General features: G+C 47.2%; 1 pseudogene; it reads left to right on the top strand.

Annotated features, from left to right (window-relative positions):
- Positions 1 to 15,379: 15,379 nt before the first annotated feature.
- Positions 15,380 to 17,218, top strand: LOC115645671 (annotated as a pseudogene).
- The last annotated feature ends 1,816 nt before the right edge of the window (positions 17,219 to 19,034 follow it).

The raw sequence follows: 19,034 nt of genomic DNA, 5'->3' as shown, positions 1-19,034 counted from the left end.
TGGGAGCAGGTATCTGTGCCTGGTGGTGCAGTCTCCTTGTGGAGCTAGAAGCACCGGTTGCACCTCCTCCTCTCTCCACTGTGGAATGTCAGAGTTGATTTTTTTTATTCTCTCAAGAATCTAAATACAGGTTACTGAGCTGAACGCCCTTTGGGCTAATGGTGCACTAGCACTGGGGCTCCCCTACTAAGAGCTGAGATCACTAAGAGTTGAAATCACAAAAAAGCTGAAATGACTGAGCTGAGAGCACTGAGCATTGTGCTAACTAGTGGGGGAGCCTGAAGATATGCTGTGGAACAGAGCAGCTGGTGGAGTGGAGCAGTTGCGGGGACGGCTGGCGCGGATCACGGGACAGCTGGTGGCAGCAGAGCGGAGTAGCTGTGGGACGGGTGGCGCGGCCCACAGAGTGAGCAGAGCCGAGCAGTTTTGCAGAGCAGCTGGTGGAGCGGAGCAGTTCCTGAGGATGGCTGGAGGAGCAGAGTGGAGCAGCTGGTAAAGCGGAGCAGTTCGTGGAGAAGGCGGAAGCAGAACCCACGGAGAGGCAGGGCAGTTGGCCCCGGACCACGTAAGGTGCCCCTTTCTACCCAGGCTGGGGGGGGGGACCTCTACAGATAGACTCTCGAACTCTGGGGTGGCATTGACCAGAGACTTTTGGGTTGTTGGACTTTGGGGTGATTGGACTTAAAACCCTAAGCGGAAAAAGGACAGTGGCAAACGTACTTGGAGGTGGGTTTTTGTTTATGGTTTGTGTTATAACCCTGTTTGTGGTGTTTCTCCAATGGGATGCCACATTGATTCCTTCCTTTATTAAAAAAGATTTTGCTACACTCAGACTCCGTGCTTGCGAGAGGGGAAGTATTGCCTCCTAGAGGCGCCCAGGGGGGTGTGGTATGTGAGTGTCCCAGGTCACTGGGTGGGGGCTCGAGCCGGTTATGCATTGTGTTACTGAAACGGAACCCCTGGATACTGAACCCGGCCCTTGTTGCTGCCAACTAGAGGGGCAGAAGGGTTACATATAAATTCCCGAGAACTCCTGGTACCAGGAAGGAGACCAGAGGAGAAGGCAGAGGTAACAGGGTTGTGGTGAAAGAAGGAAGGAGCCATCCTGGAGATGGAACAACTGAAAGCCCCCAAGGAGTTGAAAGTCTTCAAGCTTTGCCTATACTAGAAATTTTGTCTGTAAAACTTTTGTTGGTCGGGGTGTGAAAAAAACCACTCCCTTGACCAACAAACGTTTCACTGGTAAAAGCACCAGTGTGCATAGTGTTATGTCAGTGGGAGACAGAGCTACTGCTGCTGGTTCGGGGTGGTTTAATTATCCCAGCAGGAAAACTATTGCTCAGATGTTTCCTGAAACTTCATCCAAAAGAGGCTGTACCGGGGCTGCCAACCCTTCAAAATGCTTTGCTCTGCCCACTGGCATCGCCTCTGTCGTTCTTGTTTTCAGCTTCAGCCCCCTGTTCCATCCTGGTGAACGTGGTGTTGGTGTAGAGAAAGCAGAGCAGGAGCTTGGTATCATGTGCACATTGCTGGCATTTGAGTCCATGTTGTGTGACCATTTCCCACAATGGCTGCCTGGAGATTCTGAAAGGCCCCAGAGAGGGAACTGATCCTCGTGCGACTCCACCAAGGAGGGATATAGTGCTGCAGTTGCAGTTTCCCATTACCAGTAATTGGTTGTGTCCCTCCCTGGATTCAGACCATTTTAGTGCATCCTGCTAGACTCCTGCTGCCTCTTGGGTGACACAGCAGCATCTCATTGTCAACAGAGTCAAATAATGCAAAGAAGTCCAGGAGAATGAACACAAAGTCCTCCATCTATTGACAGGAAGAGATTGTCCATTGGTGCATTTAAACTAGGCAAAGTGGATAGCAGTTCATAGAAAGGAGAAATTATAAAATGCTGAAAATGGATGAGGGAAGCAAAAGACATCAGAGACAAATCCATGGCTGGCAGGGCTTAGGAAATAAGGAGAATATTTTTTAGTATATTAGAAACAGGAAATCTACAGAGTGGTATAGATTTTTACTAGATGAGGATGGTAACACTGTTCATAATGATGCAGAAATGGGAAAAATGTTCAATAAAGCTTTCTATGCTGCATTTGGAAAGAAGCAGGATGATGCATGCAGTTCACATGAACGTCTTTTCCTTCCACTGGTAATTATGACAGATGGTAAATAGCACCTACTAGGGATCTGTATTTTTAAATCAGCATTCCCAGATATAAAGCAGCCAAGGAGTCCTAAAAGTGTTTTCTGAGGAGATCTCTGCACCGGTGAAGTTCATTTGTAATAAATAATAGAGAACATCGCAGAAGGCTGATAGACTGCTAATGTTATGAAAGTATTCAAAAAGGGATGAGTTTTGATATTAAAAGGTGGTTAGGTTGACATCAGTCCTGGGCATAATAATGGAAAAATATATTTAGAAAATAAGGAATTGAAGGAGTACTACAGTTCACGATTGCTTTAGGGAATCACAAATGTGGATGATATAGGGAACTGGGGAGATGGAATAGCTTTACACCATTGCAATCTGTTTGACCTAGTACCACGTGACATTCAGATTACCAAACTAGACCTAGCCAGTGTCACTAGAGCACTCATTAGATGGAATGAGAACTGGCTAACTGATAGATCTTGTGGGGAGTTATCTCTAGGCTTCCTCGAGTCTGTCTGGTAAAATGCTGGAAGAGACGATCCGTGACACATGTGGAAAACCCTCAAACCACAAGCTTGCAGGTGTGCACTGACAAAAACAGCTGAAGCGCTCGATTGGCGCTCTTATAAGACAGCAGTGGGCATAAGCTAAGGAAAATACAAAAAGGAGTGGAGAATTTAGCAGGATAATTAGAGGATAATTATTGGGCCAAGACCAAGGCCAGAACTGCCTGCCTGGGTAGGGGGAGGGCTAATGCTTACAATAAAGGAGAAATGCAAAGACACCTCAGGATCACTGCTCGGGATGTGGGGGAGGTGAAAGAGTGATACAGCTTTGCTTTCACTTTTGGCTGAGTCCCTGCTACAATAAATGGTAATCTCATAACCAAAGACTCCATTCTCCATGTGCTCCTGTGTGCTAGCTTGACAAGCCCAACAATAGTGGGATCCCAGCTGAACCACCATCAGAGCTGAGTACGGAGACCTCATGGGGAATGATTCAACAAGAGGTTTTCTAATGGTTCAGAAAGGTCCTTAAGCACCTAACTCCCACTTCGTGTCTCTAGAGGCCTGGCTGAGGGACTGGAGAAAGGTGACTATTTCCATGTGGGACTGACAGCTGTGAGCCCTCTCCTGAAGCCAGGTGCATCAACACTTTCTCATGAGAGACTCGAGAAAGATGTGGGAGACCCAGATCCAAAATCTCTGCTCTAGCCAATTTGCAGAAGAGACATAAACAGAGGACTTCCGCAACCTATGTGAGTGCCCTGAGTACCAGGCAAATGGCTATTCTGAGCTGGGCTCTCAGTATCTCCAGCTGGAGCTCTTGTACAAATAAACATTCAATGGAGCAGGGATTTGACTCTGATTCTCCCACTTTCTGGGTTATAGTCTCCTCACTTCCTTTATGTGCCCAAGGTCTAGGACAATAGTCGCAGTACAAATGCCTCGATGAAGACACAATGTTACTACTGGAAGCTGTTCTCATGGGTGAAACAGATTGTTTGCTCTTCCCACACTGTAAAACAGACTTAGCCAAACTATAGTCCACGGGCCACATCCAGCCCGCAGGACCTTTCTGCCTGGTCCATGAGCCCCCAGCCAGGGATCCTAGTCCCCGGCCCTTCCACCGTTGTTCTTCTTCCCCCGCAGCCAGATGTCACAGCTGCTAGCTCCAGCTGCTGGTAAGGGGGTGGGGAGTGGGGAGGTTAAGTAAAAGAGCTGGGGATCCTAGGGGGCAGTCAGGGAGGAGAGGGCGGAGGATCTGTAAGGGGAGTGGTCAGGGGATGGGGAACAGGAAGGGTTGGGAGTGTGAGTCCCGGGGGGGCTGCCAAGGGTGGGTTTGTGGATAGGGGTTGGCAGTCAGGGGACAGGGAGAAGGGTGTTTGGATAGTGGGCAGTGTCCTGGGAGGGGGCAGTCAGGGGACAAGGAGCAGGTGAAGTTGGATGGGTTGGGGGTTCTGAGGAGGGCAGTCAGGGGACGAGAAGTAGGAGGCGGTGGATAGGAGGCGGGGCCCAGGCTGTTTTGGGAGGCACAGCCTTTCCTACCCAGCCCTCCGTAGAGTTGCGCAAACCCAATGTGGCCCTCGGGCCAAAAAGTTTGCCCACCCCTGCTGTAAAATAACCGTCATTATTCAGAGAAATGAATTATGAACAACTGACTCTATTAATGCAAATTCCATATTTTATGGTGTCAATAAATCCTACATTTCGTGGTGTGGGAAACTTTAAGAGGCACCAGCAGGAAACATTCATTATCCCTCATTGTTGCTTAATTCAGTGAATGGTACACTAGAGAACCCAGGGTGTTCTGAGTTTGCCATTCACTCAGTTGCTCAAAATCTGAGAGTGGGAAAAAACCAAAGCTTTGCTAAGCGTTCTGTTGGGGGAAATGTCTGAGCTGGAACACATCTCAGGGAAAAAAGACCTGGTCTCTATGGAAACACCTCCTCATTCGCAGTAGTAGCCAAAACAAGACAATGTTCACATGCTTATGGAATAGGGTGGAGAAACACCTGCTGTGGACATGCACTCAAGTTTTGGTCACCGAATCTCTATAACAGCGATAGTAGATAGAATGGGGGTTTCCAAGGCAGTCTATGAGAACTGGGAAGGCTGTGTAGCAGGGTGGTTACCCGGCTCCTGCTCTGAAGGGCTTAAAGCAGCCCAGGGAGAGGGCTGTGGCAGAGAACAGCTGGGCTGATGGGGGAAGCAACTGCAGCTGTAGCCAGTGAAATCAGGGCCCAGCTGGCCTTATAAGAGGGCAGTGGGCTAGAAGCACAGACAGTCTCTAGCTGTAGAGAGAGAAGGGCCTGGCTGCAGGGAGCTAGAGACAGGGTACCTGAGTGGAGCAGGGCTGGGGAAAGGCAGAGGAGCTGGGGAGCTCCAGCCTGGAAAGGCCCAGGCTTCAGCCTAGCACAAGGCCAACAGGTACTGGGGGTTGCAGAGGCCAACCCAGGGGTAGGCCAAGGCACCAGGTCCAAACCCCTTTGCCTATGATGAGTGGCTGATGCTGCAGTCTGCCCCAGGGTGCGGGGCTAGGCAATAACTGGCAGTAGCCTGATACGGAGGCGAGGTGGGGATAGAGGGTGGGGGTTCCCTGGGTAGAGGACACCCTGAGACGGAGGGGTGTATGGCCAGGGGGCAACACCCCAGACAATGGGGCACCGGGTCTGAGAGGGACATGGGGGTCAAGTGGCTGCAGGACCCTGGCCTGCAGAGGGTGCTTTGAAGGCTGGACGAGCTAATTCCCAGAGACAACCAGCAGGAGGCGTTACAGGGTTCAGTCCTGCACAATCACAGCTGCCATATGTGGACAGAATGAAAAGTCTGGGACTATTCAGTTTAGAGAAGAGACAAAGAAGGGGACATGCGATAGAGGAGAGGAAAATAAAGAATGGAACTGATGACATTCAAATGGACAAACAGAGAACAGGTCCCAACCAGTAACATCTACGGGCACCTAGTGCTTCAAAAGGGCTTATTCTCTAAAGCTGAGGCAAATTGTCAGGAAAACTGTTGAGGAGAAAAAACTGAGACAGAAAAATGGAAATGAAAATTGGGGGTTCTTTAAGAACTGTTTATTAGATAGCTAAAATGTCACAGTTCCACAATCAAGAAAGTGGACAACTTTGGCCAAAAACCCGGTTCAGTGGCAAAGGGAAGCCAGCAATTAAGGATGAAAACTGGAACTTCTATTTCAAAAGGGTAGTATATGGTTACTGCAGGGATGGAGGAAATGCCAGGTGTCAGGGTTCCCCTCCCACACTCTGAGGTACAGATGTGGGGACCTGCATGAAAGACCACCTACGTTTATATTCTAGCAGCTTAGGTTAAAACTTCCCCAAGGCACAAATTCCTTTTCTTGTCCTTGGACAGTATACGGCTGCCACTACCAAGTGATTTACCCAAAATATTCAGGAAAGGGAAACTTGGAATCCCTATCCCACAAAATATACTCCAAGACCCTTCACACCCTTTCCTGAGGAGGTTTAAGAATAAACTATGAACCAGTTGTCTTAGCAATGTGAGTAAGGAATGGAGTCCCTAGCCTATATTTGTCAGAGGATGGAGATGGATGGCAGGAGAGGTACCAAACAATTGTCTTAGCAATGTGAGCACAGGCCAGACCCTTTGTCTTCAGGACACTCAAATCAATCAGGTTCTTAAAAGAAGAACTTTATTTATAAAGAAAAAAAGTAAAAGAACCACACCTTCAAAACTAGGATAGAAGGTAACTTTACACCCAGAGGATTCGCTATGAATGAAAGAAACTATCTATGTAGCATAGGAAAATTCACAAGCCAAAAAAAAAAAGATAACCTAACACATTTCCTTGCCCTACTCACAGTTTTTATGGTTTTAGATGGACTATTCCAGGTATATTTTCAGGAGATGTTATGCCCGCTTGGCTTCTTCCTCTGTCCAGAGAGGGAACAACCCAAAGAGAACACCAAACAAATCCTTCCTCCCAGATTTGAAAGTATTTTCTTTTCTCATTGGTCCTTCTGGTCAGGTGCCAACTAGTTTATTTGAACTGCTTAACCTTTAACAGATAAGGCAATCCAATCCTGTACAGCTGCCAAGGACACAAAGGCTGCTACTCTTCCCCCTATATTCATGATACCAGGTTATTAACCGAAGCCAGCCCTTGCTCAGCCAGGGTTGCTTTGTATCTGCAGGCAGGCTACATGCCATGTTACAGAACCCCCTGTCTGTGCTTGAGCAGAGGGAGCCCTGCGGGTTAGATGTGCTGTTTAGGGAGTTGGGGGTGGGGGGGCTCTAGCTCCTCCTAACTTTAGAAGGTAATGTCAGAGTCTCTGCAGTGGGGTGGGCGTGGAAGGAATGGAATTTCCTCAGAAGATGGAAGAGAGGGAGGAGGTGTTTCTCCAGCCCTTTAAAAACACAGATGTAAGGTGAGCCAGAAGAAGCTGGGGCAGGAGAGAGGCACACAGGCAGAAGGGACTCTTTGGTTGCAGGGCTTTGGCTGTAGCAGAGGCAGACTCCAGCTGGATGAGAAGCCAGGAGTAGCAGGCAGTGGCCCTTGGACATCTGATGTTCTAAGATTCTATGACAACCTAAAGGGCTCTGGCCAAATCTCAATGATGCTCCAGGGTGGTGCGGACGCACTGGCAGGGAATGGTGTGCAGGTATTGTATAATGTTTACCTGGATCTGGATCTCTCTTATGCTTTGCAGATGACACTAAACTGGGAGGAATTGGAAATATTCTGGACAGTAAGGATAGGATACTGAGGGACCTAGACAAATTAGAGGATTGGGCCAAAAGAAACCTGATGAGGTTCAACAAGGACAAGTGCAGAGTCCTTCATTTAGGACCTCAGGAGGTCATCTAGTCCAACCCCCTGCTCAAAGCAGGACCAACACCAACTAAATCATCCCAGCCAGGGCTCTGTCAAGCCTGACCTTAAAAACCTCTAAGGAAGGAGATTCCACCACCTCCGTAGGTAACCTATTCCAGTGCTTCACCACCCTCCTAGGGAGACCAGAACTGCACACAGCATTCCAGATGAGGTCTCACCAGTGCCTTGTACAACAATACTAACACCTCCTTATCTTTGCTGGAAATACCTCGCCTGATGCATCCTAAAACTGCATTAGCTTTTTTAATGGCCATATCACATTGGTGGCTCATAGTCATCCTGTGATCAACCAATACTCCGAGGTCCTTCTCCTCCTCTGTTACTTCCAAATGATGTGTCCCCAATTTATAACTAAAATTCTTGTTATTACTCCCTAAATGCATGACCTTGCACTTTTCACTATTAAATTTCATCCTGTTACTATTACTCCAGTTTACAAGGTCATCCAGATCTTCCTGTATGATATCCCGGTCCTTCTCTGTGTTAGCAATACCTCCCAGCTTTGTGTCATCTGCAAACTTTATTAGCACATTCCCGCTTTTTGTGCCAAGGTCAGTAATAAACAGGTTAAATAAGTTTGGCCCCAAAACTGATCCCTGAGGAACTCCACTCGTAACCTCCCCCCAGCCTGACAGTTCACCTTTCAATACGACCCGTTGTAGTCTCCCTTTTAACCAGTTCCTTATCCACCTTTCAATTTTTATTTAACTAATAATTCCCCATGTGGAACAGTGTCAAATGCCTTACTGAAATCGAGGTAAATTAGATCCACTTAGTTTCCTTTGTCTAAAAAATCTGTTACCTTCTCAAAGAAGGAGATCAGGTTGGTTTGACACGATCTACCTTTTGTAAAACCATGTTGTATTTTGTCCCAATTGTCATTGACCTCAATGTCCTTAACTACTTTCTCCTTCAAAATTTTTTCCAAGACCTTACATACTACAGATGTCAAACGAACAAGCCTATAGTTACTCAGATCACCTTCCTTCCCTTTCTTAAAAATAGGAACTATGTTAGCAATTCTCCAGTCGTACGGTACAACCCCTAAGTCTACTGATTCATTACAAATTCTTGCTAATGGGCTTGCAATTTCATGTGACAGTTCCTTTAATATTCTTGGATGAAGATTACCTGGGCCCTCTGATTTTGTCCCATTAAGCTGTTCGAGTTTGACTTCTACCTTGGATGTGGTAATATCTACCTCCTTATCCTCATTCCCATTTGTCATCCTCCTATTATCCCTAAGCTCCTCATTAGCCTCATTAAAGACTTAGGAAAAGTATTTATTTAGATACTGGGCCATGCCTAGATTATCCTTAACCTCCATACCATCCTCAGTGTTTAGCGGTCCCACTTCTTTCTTTGTTTTCTTCTTATTTATATGGCTATAGAACCTTTTACTATTGGTTTTAATTCCTTTTGCAAGGTCCAACTCTACATTGTTTTTGGCATTTCTCACTTTATCCCTACATGATCTGACCTCATTAAGGTAGCTTTCCTTGCTAATCCTTCCCATCTTCCATTCCTTGTAGGCTTTCTGCTTTTTCTTAATCACCTCTCTGAGATGCTTGTTCATCCAGTGTGGTCTACAACTCCCACCTATGATTTTTTCCTCTTTCTTGGGATGCAGACTTCTGATAGTTTCTGCAACTTTGACTTGAAATGTTTGATCTACTTTCTTTATTGATAGATTTATGGGGTCTATGGTTAGAAGGCATCATTTGATCATCCAGTCTGTCCTCCTGTATAACACAGACCATTAAATTTCACCCAGTTACTCCTCCATTGAGACCCTTAACTTGTGTGTCGCCAAGACCTGGTTCACACCAGGATTTTACATTGCAGACTCAGAGACACTGTACGATAATGAACCACAAGGGTCATCTACTTTGACCTCCTGCCAAGATGCAGGAAGTGTTCAGCCTAAACCATCTGAGGCAGATGGCTGTCCCTCCTCCTTTATAATACATCCAGCAAAGGAGCTTCCATAACCTTCCGAGTCATCTGTTCCATTTTCATCCTGTTGTTACAGTTAGGAGGTTTTTCCTGAAATTTAATCTAAATCTGCTCTGCTGTAGTTTGAACCCATTGCCTCTGGCCCTGCTCTCTGCGGCAAGAGAGAACAACTTTTCTTCACTTTTTTTAAGGAAGCCTTTCAAGTATCTGAAGACTGCTGTCCTGTCCCCCATCCAATCTCCTCTTTTCCAAACTAAACGCACTTAGTTCCTTTAGCTTGTTCATATGGTTTGCACTGCATCCCTTGGAATATCTTTGTGCCTTCCCTCTGGATCCTTTCTAGGTTCCCTCCAACCTTCTATACAGTCAAGATCAAAATTGGACACAGTACTCAACTGAGTACTGTGTCCAATTCTTCCACTGAACTAGCTACCACCTCTCAGGGAGGTGGATTGCCTACACTGACAAAACAACCCATGCTGTCGGTGTAAGTAGTGTCTACACTGAAGCAGTAAGACAGAGCATTTGTATGATTTTAAGTGTACACAAGCCCTCAAGCAGATCTTTTGGGAAAGCATCCACTGTGGGTCTGCAGACATGCACAGCTGGAGAATCCACCATTTCTCTTTGCAGTGTTCTCCAGTGGTTAGTGTCCCTCAGTGCTAAACATTTGGCCCTTGTTTCCAACTGGAATTTGCCTGACTTCAGTTTCCAGCCACTGGGCCTCGCTCTGCTTTTCTCCACAAGATGAAAGAGCCCGATACCTCTATATCAGGTAAATAAATCAAGTTCTTTAAGTATCTCTCTGTCTAACCAGCATTGTCACCCACCTCACATCATTTTTGTGGGTCTTTTCTGCACCCTCTCCAATTTTTCAACATCCCTTTTGAAATGAGGACCCAAGAACTGGACAGAGTCGATTACATCAGTACATTTGCAGAGATAAAATCCTTCCCCTGCTTCAACTCCCCACTCTACTCTTTATGCATTAAAGGATTGCACTAGCCCTTTCGGCGACAGCATCCCACTGGGATCTCATGATGAGTTGGGTGTCCACAGTGACCCATAGTACAGAGCCCTAGTCTGAGGATCAGGCCGGCATTCCCTGTTTCAAGATGATAACTTTACATTTGAGTGTATCAAAACATTTTATTATGCACAGGCCCAGCTCACCAAAATCTCCAGATCAATCAGTGTGCCTGCCCTGGCCTCCTCATTTTAACCACTCTGCCGTTATCTCATCATAGAAGGCAATTAGGTTAGTCAGGCATGACTTACCCTTGGTGAATCCATGCTGACTATTCTTGATCACTTTCCTCTCCTCTAAGTGCTTCAGAATTGATTCCACACTGAAGCCACAGATCATAATTGATGCTACAGATCATGGATCTGGGCTCAGTGTCCCATGATGCATTGCTTTCTGTCCCAGTATTCCATGTGCTTCGGTCTCCAGTTCACAGCATTTATCAACGTCCCTCATTTTCTGTTCAGCCCGCCACCTCTATCTGCTGGAATGGATCCTGCACTGCTCTGCTAGCTGTCAGTAGAACATCGCAAATGGCAGTGGAATCAGTCTTGAAGTTGCGAAGGCAACGGGAGTCACAGGTGCCTGATGTGGTGTCTGATGTGAATAGCAGCAGTGGTAGATTGATTTTGGCATTCACGGAACAGCTGACCATGGTGGAACGTTGCTTTTGGGCTCGGGAAACTAGCACAGAGTGATGGAATTGCATCGTTATGCAGGTATGGGAGGTCGAGCAGTAGCTGCAGAACTTTTAGATGTGGAAAACCACCTTCCTGGAAGTGTGTGCTGAGCTCACCCCAGCCATACAGCATAAGGACACCCCAAATGAGAGCTTCGCTCTCACTGGAGAATTGCGTGGCGATTGCAGTGTGGAAGATGGCGACTCCAGGCTGCTACTGTCAGTCACAAATCAGTTTGGAGGTGGGAAGTCAACCATTGGGGCTGTGTTAATGCAAGTGTGCAGGGCCATTAATCACATCCTGCTGCACAAGACCATGACTCTTGGCAACGTGCATGATATTGTGGACGGCTTTGCAGAAATGGGTTTCCCCAACTGCAGAGGGGCGACGGATGGCCCGCATATTCTGACACCGGACACCTTGTGATGGAATATATCAGTCAGAAGGGTACTTCTCCATGGTGTTGCAGGCACTTGTGGCTCACCATGGGTGTTTCATTGACATCAGCGCAGAGTGGTCTGGAAAAGTGCATGACGCATGAATCTTTAGGAATACCGGCCTTTACAAAAAGCTGAAAGCAGGGAATTTGTTTCCAGACCAGAAGATCCCCATAGGGGATGTTGAAATGTCCATAGTGATCCTGGGAGACTTGGCATACCCCTCAATGCCTGAGTTCATGAAGCCATACATGGGAAACCTGGATAGCAGTAAGGAGCATTTCAACAATAGACTGAGTAGGAGCAGGATGACCGTGGAATGTGCATTTGGCAGATTAAAAGCGTGCTGGTAATGCCTTTATGACAGGTTAGACCTCAGTGAGGAAAATATTCCCCGGATCATAGCCACGTGTTGCACGTTGTATAGTATTTGTGAAGGTAAGGATGAAAAGTTTGCTGAGGGGTGCACTGCTGAGACAGAACACTTGGATGCTGATTTTGAACAGTGGGACACCAAGGCTATTAGAGAGGCGCAATGGGAGGCAATTCAGATCAGGGAGACTTTGCAGCAGCACTTTAAAAATAAGAACGAGTAATGTTTGTTGCTATGCTTGGGATTGTAATGCATAATGAAGTCTACTATTGGTAGAGTAGAAAGCATTTGCGATTGTTCAGGTCTAGGGTTCAATGTAAGGAAATGATAAAACTGCCTGTTGGTTTGCTGCTGCCATCTGTTATCGTAGCTTCAACGGAAACAAATCAAGAGTGCTGATTATTCAAATAACTTTGCTTTTATTGCCAAAAAACCCCACCACACCATGCACACACACACAGCTGAGCATAAGTGCAGCTTTCATTTGAAAAGCTGTCTGCAGAGAAGGAACAAATGGTGAAGTGAGAAGTCCCAGAAATCAGAAAGGAATGTGTGGGTGGAATTTGGGGAGGACATGGCAAAAAGAGTTGTGAATATGCTGAAGGGGAGGGCAGGCACCCATCTGCTCAGTCTGGAGCAGCAGGAGGGACTGCAGCATGGTGGTTTGCCACTCCAAAACTTTTATCAGCATCTCCATTGCATCTCTAGTGTCTGCCTCGTTTTCTTTTCTTTCCTAATTGTCACTTTCCCTCCACTGCCTGCATTCTTTCTTGTCTGCATCAAAGTACTGCAGCACCTCCCAGAACATATCTTCTTTGCTCCATCTTGGGCATTTTCTAATTCGGTGGAGACACTTGGTTGGAGTGGAAGGGGTGCCTCCCAGTGATGAGCTGCCAAAATCTTAACAATCGGTTTCCTATAAAAAGTTCTGATTTAAGGGGGGAGGGAAGCAGGGGAGGGGCGGGGGGAGACATAGTCATGGGTCTGGGGGCCCCTGCAGGGCCTGGGGAAAATTGCCCCCCCTCAACAGCCCTGAAGCTCGCAGCCCCCACATTACCTTGCCTGCAGCTCAAAGCAGCAGGACAACTCAGGAGCTCAGCTGAGCTGCCCAGCTGATGCAGGCAGCTGGCCATGCTGCAGCTGGGGGGAAACAGGGGAGGGGCCAGGGGAACCTCAGCCTCCCCAGCTGGGAATCCTAGGAGCAACAGGACGGTCCAGCCTGCAGAATGGAGTTCTTTTCCCACCTCCTGGCCCTTTAACAACCGGTTCTCCACAGAGGTCTAATTTTAGCAACCAGTTCTTGGGAACTGGTGGGAACTGGCTCCAGCTCACTACTGGTGCCTCCTTTCAAGGACATATCTAGTGAAACACAAGTAACAATAAACAGAAGCCTTATTGGTAAGTACACATACAGCACTGAAGCACTACATTAAAATACACTGCTCGTAAAACACGAATCACTTTCCCGCTGATGTTTGACAAACACATGCTGGTGAATACTGTAAGAATGGTGAGTGTTCCCGGGGCGAAGGACGTTGTGCGTGGGAGAAAAGCAACATGAAAGGCATCGCAGGGCACTTCTCGGGGGAAAACACTCAAAAGTTTCCCACCCTTTTCCAAAGGGGGGGACATTGTGGCAGATATCTCTCTCCTGAGTGTAAGGAAGGAAGCAAGGGTGCATCCACTATGGTGCATCCACTACATGCTTGTGGTTTCCGCCCCGGTCCCTATGCTGCTCGCCTGTGTGCTGCTTTGGTCTTTACTCAAGCAATTGCAGAATGACGGGAGAAAGTGTCTTTCAATGCGGGAAGGAACAAAGAAGCTCTGCCAAGGAACCTCCAGCAGAGGATTGCAGAGTACCTGCAGGAAGGCTTCCCAGAGATCTCTCTGGAAGATTCCAGTGAAATCTTGGTGTGCATCAACACCCCGTTCTGCCATACTGCCTAGCTGCACGGGGAAATGCCAAGCACACACAAACACAGCCAGCCTTGTACATTTCTCTGCCCTCAACCCAACTCTGCACTTCACAGAGCAAAACCACTTACCAGGGGCCTTATCTCCTGCTTCTGGCTCACCTGATTGTGACTGCCGAGACTGGCTGGACACCTCCAGAGTGGAGAACAGCTCCTGACTGGATGCAGCACTGGGCAACCCCGTCATGGGCACCACATCTTTTAATGCCTCCACCTCTTCATCGATGACTTCCTCCTCTGGGTTAGGTGCAGTTTCCGTCTGCTCCAGCCCCACTGAAATAGCCACAGGGCTCTTGGCGGTGGAAGTCAATCACCGCCAAGAATAATGTCCAACACCTTATAAAAATTGCAGGTCTAGGGTGCAGCACTGGAGCGACTGTTTGCCTCCCTTGCCTTCTGGTAGGCATGCCTCGGCTCCTTCATTTTCCTCTGCATTGTAGCATGTCCCAATCATAGCCCTTTTCCCACAAGCTGCAAGAAATCTGCCCATAGGTATTGAAATTCCTACAGCTGGAGCACAGCTGGGACTCCTCAACCTCCTCTCCCCAAATACTGAGAAAATCTAGTAGCTCCACAGTGGTCCAAGTGGGAGACCATTTGCTGCATGGAGCCACCATGGCCACCTGGGAAGCTGTGATGTGAACACTCCAAACTGAGCAAACAGGAAAAGGAATTTCAAAATTCCTAGGCCTTTAAACAGGGAGGAGCGGGAAGTATTTACCTGGATGCAGGGCAGCAAAGATGAAACTTCTGACCAGAGGGGTTAGGATGGGCATTGTGAGATGACTTCCAGAGGCCAATTACACTGATGAAATCAATCACAGGATCTACACTGGCACTTTGGAGACAAATTTTTTGCGTAAAAAGCCTTACAACTCTCATCAAGGTGCCTTTATAATGTCACAAACTGAGGAGTGGCTTTGTAGTGTTTACACCTCCACTATTTCTTCACCAAATGTTGCCTTTTGGTGAAAAAACATGGCAGTGTAGACAAGGCCTAAGGAACAATAAGGGAAAAACCAGTATCCACTATTGTTTCCTGCTGGTGCATGTTAAGGGTTTCCCACCCCACAATGTGTAGGAGTTATTGACACAGGGAGCCCCATAAAATATAGAATTGGCATTAGTAGGGTCAGTTGTTCATAATTCACTTATCTGAATAACGAAAATGTCATTTTTCAGTGTGTGAAGAGCAACCAATCTGCTTCATCCATGAGAACAGCCTCCAGTAGTGCATGTAGTGTCTCATATTAACATTGTCTCTCCATCCAAGTGTTTGTCCTGTGACCATCACCCTAGATCCTGAGCACATACAGGAAGTCAGGGGAACGTACGGGACATGCAGGAGGCACCATTATGCCTCAGGATTGGACACCTTCTCTCCTACTCCATGTCAGACTCCAACTCAACTGACTTCACCAACCCCTCCACAGTCATCCTGCTGGGTGTTCCTAGCCTGGAGGCAGCCCATATCTGGAAGTCCATCCCCTTCTGCACCATGTACATCATAACCATCTTGGGGAACTTCACCATCCTGTTCATCATAAAGACAGAGCCGAGCCTCCATGGGCCCATGTACTATTTCCTCTGCATGCTGGTCGTCACTGACCTGGTCCTGTCTACCTCCATCCTGCCCAAAATGCTGAGCATCTTCTGGTTCAATTCCAAGGAAACCAATTTCAGTGCCTGCCTGACCCAGCTGTACTTCATTCTCAGCTTCTCTATGATGCAGTCTGGGATCCCTGTGTGTCATAACCTATTCCCAGATTTGGACCTTAGCGTCCAAAATATGGGGGTTAGCATGAAAACCTCCAAGCTTAGTTACCAGCTTGGACATGGTAAAGCTGCCACCACCCAAAAAATTAGAGTGTTTTGGGGCACTCTGGTCCCCCCAAAAACCTTCCCGGGACCCCAAGATCCAAATTCCTTGAGTCTCACAACAAAGGGGAATAAACCATTTCCCTTCCCTTCTCCCTTTCAGGTGTTTCCTCCCTGGGTTCCTGGAGAGATACACAGAAGCAAGCTCCGTGAATCTAAACAGAGGGACTCCACCCTCCCTGTTTCCAGTCCTGGAAACACAAGTACTTCCCTCTTCACCCAGAGGGAATGCAAAGTCAGGCTAGTAAATCTAACACACAGATTTCCCCGTGACTTCTTCCTCCCACCAATTCCCTGGTAAGCTACAGACTCAATTCCCACCAAAGAAAAACTCCAACAGGTCTTAAAAAAAAAAGTTTTATATAAAAAGAAAGAAAAAATACATAAAAATGGTCTCTCTGTATTAAGGTGACAAATACAGGGTCAATTGCTTAAAAGAAATATGAATAAACAGCCTTATTCAAAAAGAATACAATTCAAAACACTCCAGCACTACACACATGTAAATACAAAAAAAACAAACCTATCTTTGTACTTACAACTTGGAAACGGAAGATTAGAAAAGCAGGAGACAGAAATCCTCTCATAGCCGAGAGAGAGTACAGGCAGAACACTAGAACAAAGAACTCAGACACAAACTTCCCTCCACTCAGATTTGAAAAAGTCTTGTTTCCTGATTGGTCCTCTGGTCAGGTGTTTCAGGTTACTCCTTTCCAGGTAAAAGAACATTAACCCTTAGCTATCTGTTTATGACACTGTGGCCATGGCTTTTGATCACTACGTGGCCGTCTGCGATCCCCTGAGACATTCCACCATCCTGACAAATCCTGTGGTGGCCAAAATTGGCCTGGCAGAGGTGCTGCGCGGCATCATGCTCATACTGCCCTATCCCTTCCTGGCAAGGCGGTGACCATATTGCAGAACGAACATCATTCCTCATACATATTGCGAGCACATAGCTGTGGTGAAGCTGGCCTGTGCTGACATCAGCGTCAGTAGTTACCATAGCCTTTCTATGATATTCTTGGTGATTGGTATGGATGTGTTTTTTATTGCTGTGTCCTATACCCAGATCCTCAGGGCCATCTTCAGACTCCCAACAAAGGACGCCTGGCTCAAAGCTTTTGGGACCTGCAGCTCCCACTTCTGTGTCATCTTAGCCTCTTACATCCCAGCTCTGTTCTCCGCCCTTGCACAACGATTTGGGCACAATGTGCCCCTGCATTTGCACGTTCTTATGGCCAACATGTACCTCCTGGTGCCCCCCATGCTAAACCCCATCATCTATGGGGTGAGGACCCAACAGATCCAGGATAGGTTGCTCCAGTCCTTTACTCATAAAGGGACCTAAAGTTTTCTCGTGGTTCTCTGGATCTCAGACTGAGCTCTGTGCTGAGCTGTCTGGTGACATGGTGCTGGCCCTCTTCCCAGAATCACTGGCTGACCAGTCACATAATCCTTTGCTGACGTTACTGTGCTGTATCAGTGGAACAAACTGGGGAATCTGCCTATGTACAACTGATAGGGTTGCCATGTTTCTAATTGCTGATAACTGGAAGTCTGAGGCCCTGCCCCTTTGCCCTGCCTCTTCCCTCAGGTTCTACCCCTCACTCACTCCTCTCCAACCCACCCCCGTCACTCTCTGGATCATCCCTGTGACACTCTGCACCCCAAAGCACCCCATGGTGATGTAATTTTGGTATGTTTTGTACAAAGTATGCCCTGTGAGGTATCATTCTAAAAGTCTTAATCCGCTAAACATTGATATCCCCTTGGGTTGTATGCGCTCTCGTATGTGAAGCTATAAAATCCTGCTATCTGTGAGTTACTAAAGTGTGATGTGAGGCTGGAAACACCCAAAACCAGCCTTTCAGGTATGTCAAAGGAGTAGCCAGACAGTGTTAATTGCTGTTGTCAACACTCATCCAGGGAAGAATCCACTAGCACAGGAAATCTGCATAAGGAAGCCTCCTTGGAGGGAACATGGAGACAATGGAGAATGTTTGGCCAGTGGGGGCACCGCCACATGTGTCACATGCACAGACTTTCCAGCAAGCTAGAAGAAACTATAAAAAAATGGGGAGTGGCATCATCACTTGTCTTCACTCCCCCACAACTCAACACGTGCAAGAAGCTCTGGAAGATAACAGACTTTGAATGGGGGAGAGGAACCCAGGCTGAAGAGCAGATACAGCCTGTGCCTCAAGAATCTGTAAGCCTCCTTGTATCATCAGTCAGGGTGAGATATTGCTGATTCAAATCCTATTTAGTTTGTATAAATCTTAAATTACAAGTTTGTTTGATTTCCTAGGTAACCCGCTTTGATCTGTTTGTTATCACTTATAATCACTGAACATCTGTCTTTCCGTAGTTAATAAACCTGATTTATGTTTTATCTTAATCAGTGTGTTTTTGAATGAAGTGTTTGGGAATCTTAGCTCCATTAACAAAGGGTGGTGAACATCTTCCCTACATCGAGTTGGGAGTGGACTATTTAATGAGTTTATGCTGTACAGATCACTGCAGTGCAAGATGGTCTATTTCTGGGTTTATATTCCAGTAGGGGTACAGCTGGGGAGCTGGGAAGTTGGCTGGTGCCTACAATGATGGTCCATGAGTGACTTAGATTAAACACTCAGGTGACTCAGTTGGGTATGTGGCACCACCTGCTGTCATGTTGGGTGACAACAGGGCCTGGCTGTGTGTCACCAGGAGAGATGCCAACCCAGCTGAATAGGACACAGCAGTTCCAACAGCTTCCAGGCTTCACCTCAGAGGTACATCCCATCACAATCTCCACCCCCCACCCAACCCCCGCAGCTGGGCTCCCTCTATGACGAAGCTGGGATGGGAGCTGCCGCAGCTTGACAAGGAACCTGCCTGAGGGTAGAAGGCAGCCCCAGTTAATGATCCAACACCTCCTTCCACACTGCAGTTACCAGACATCATTATACATAGACATTAATAGAATTCTTAAGTCAATTTCATGGTAGAGATGGTGAGCTTTAGAGTTGCAAAGAGTTCTTTCAGAATTAATCCTTCTGTTGCAGTCCAATGTCCAATATCAGCAGAGGTGAGAGTAAGCCTGTAGCAAGAAAGAGCATTCTGCTGGGACCTCAGAGGGAAAGGAGAAAGTCCCAGGAACTGCTGAAGGAATGAGAGTCTCC

Source organism: Gopherus evgoodei, chromosome 1 (genome assembly GCF_007399415.2).
Source record: "Gopherus evgoodei ecotype Sinaloan lineage chromosome 1, rGopEvg1_v1.p, whole genome shotgun sequence".
Classification (NCBI taxonomy): Eukaryota; Metazoa; Chordata; order Testudines; family Testudinidae; genus Gopherus; species Gopherus evgoodei.
Note: the sequence above shows the minus strand (reverse complement) of the source record. Positions and strands in the feature narration are given on the sequence as shown.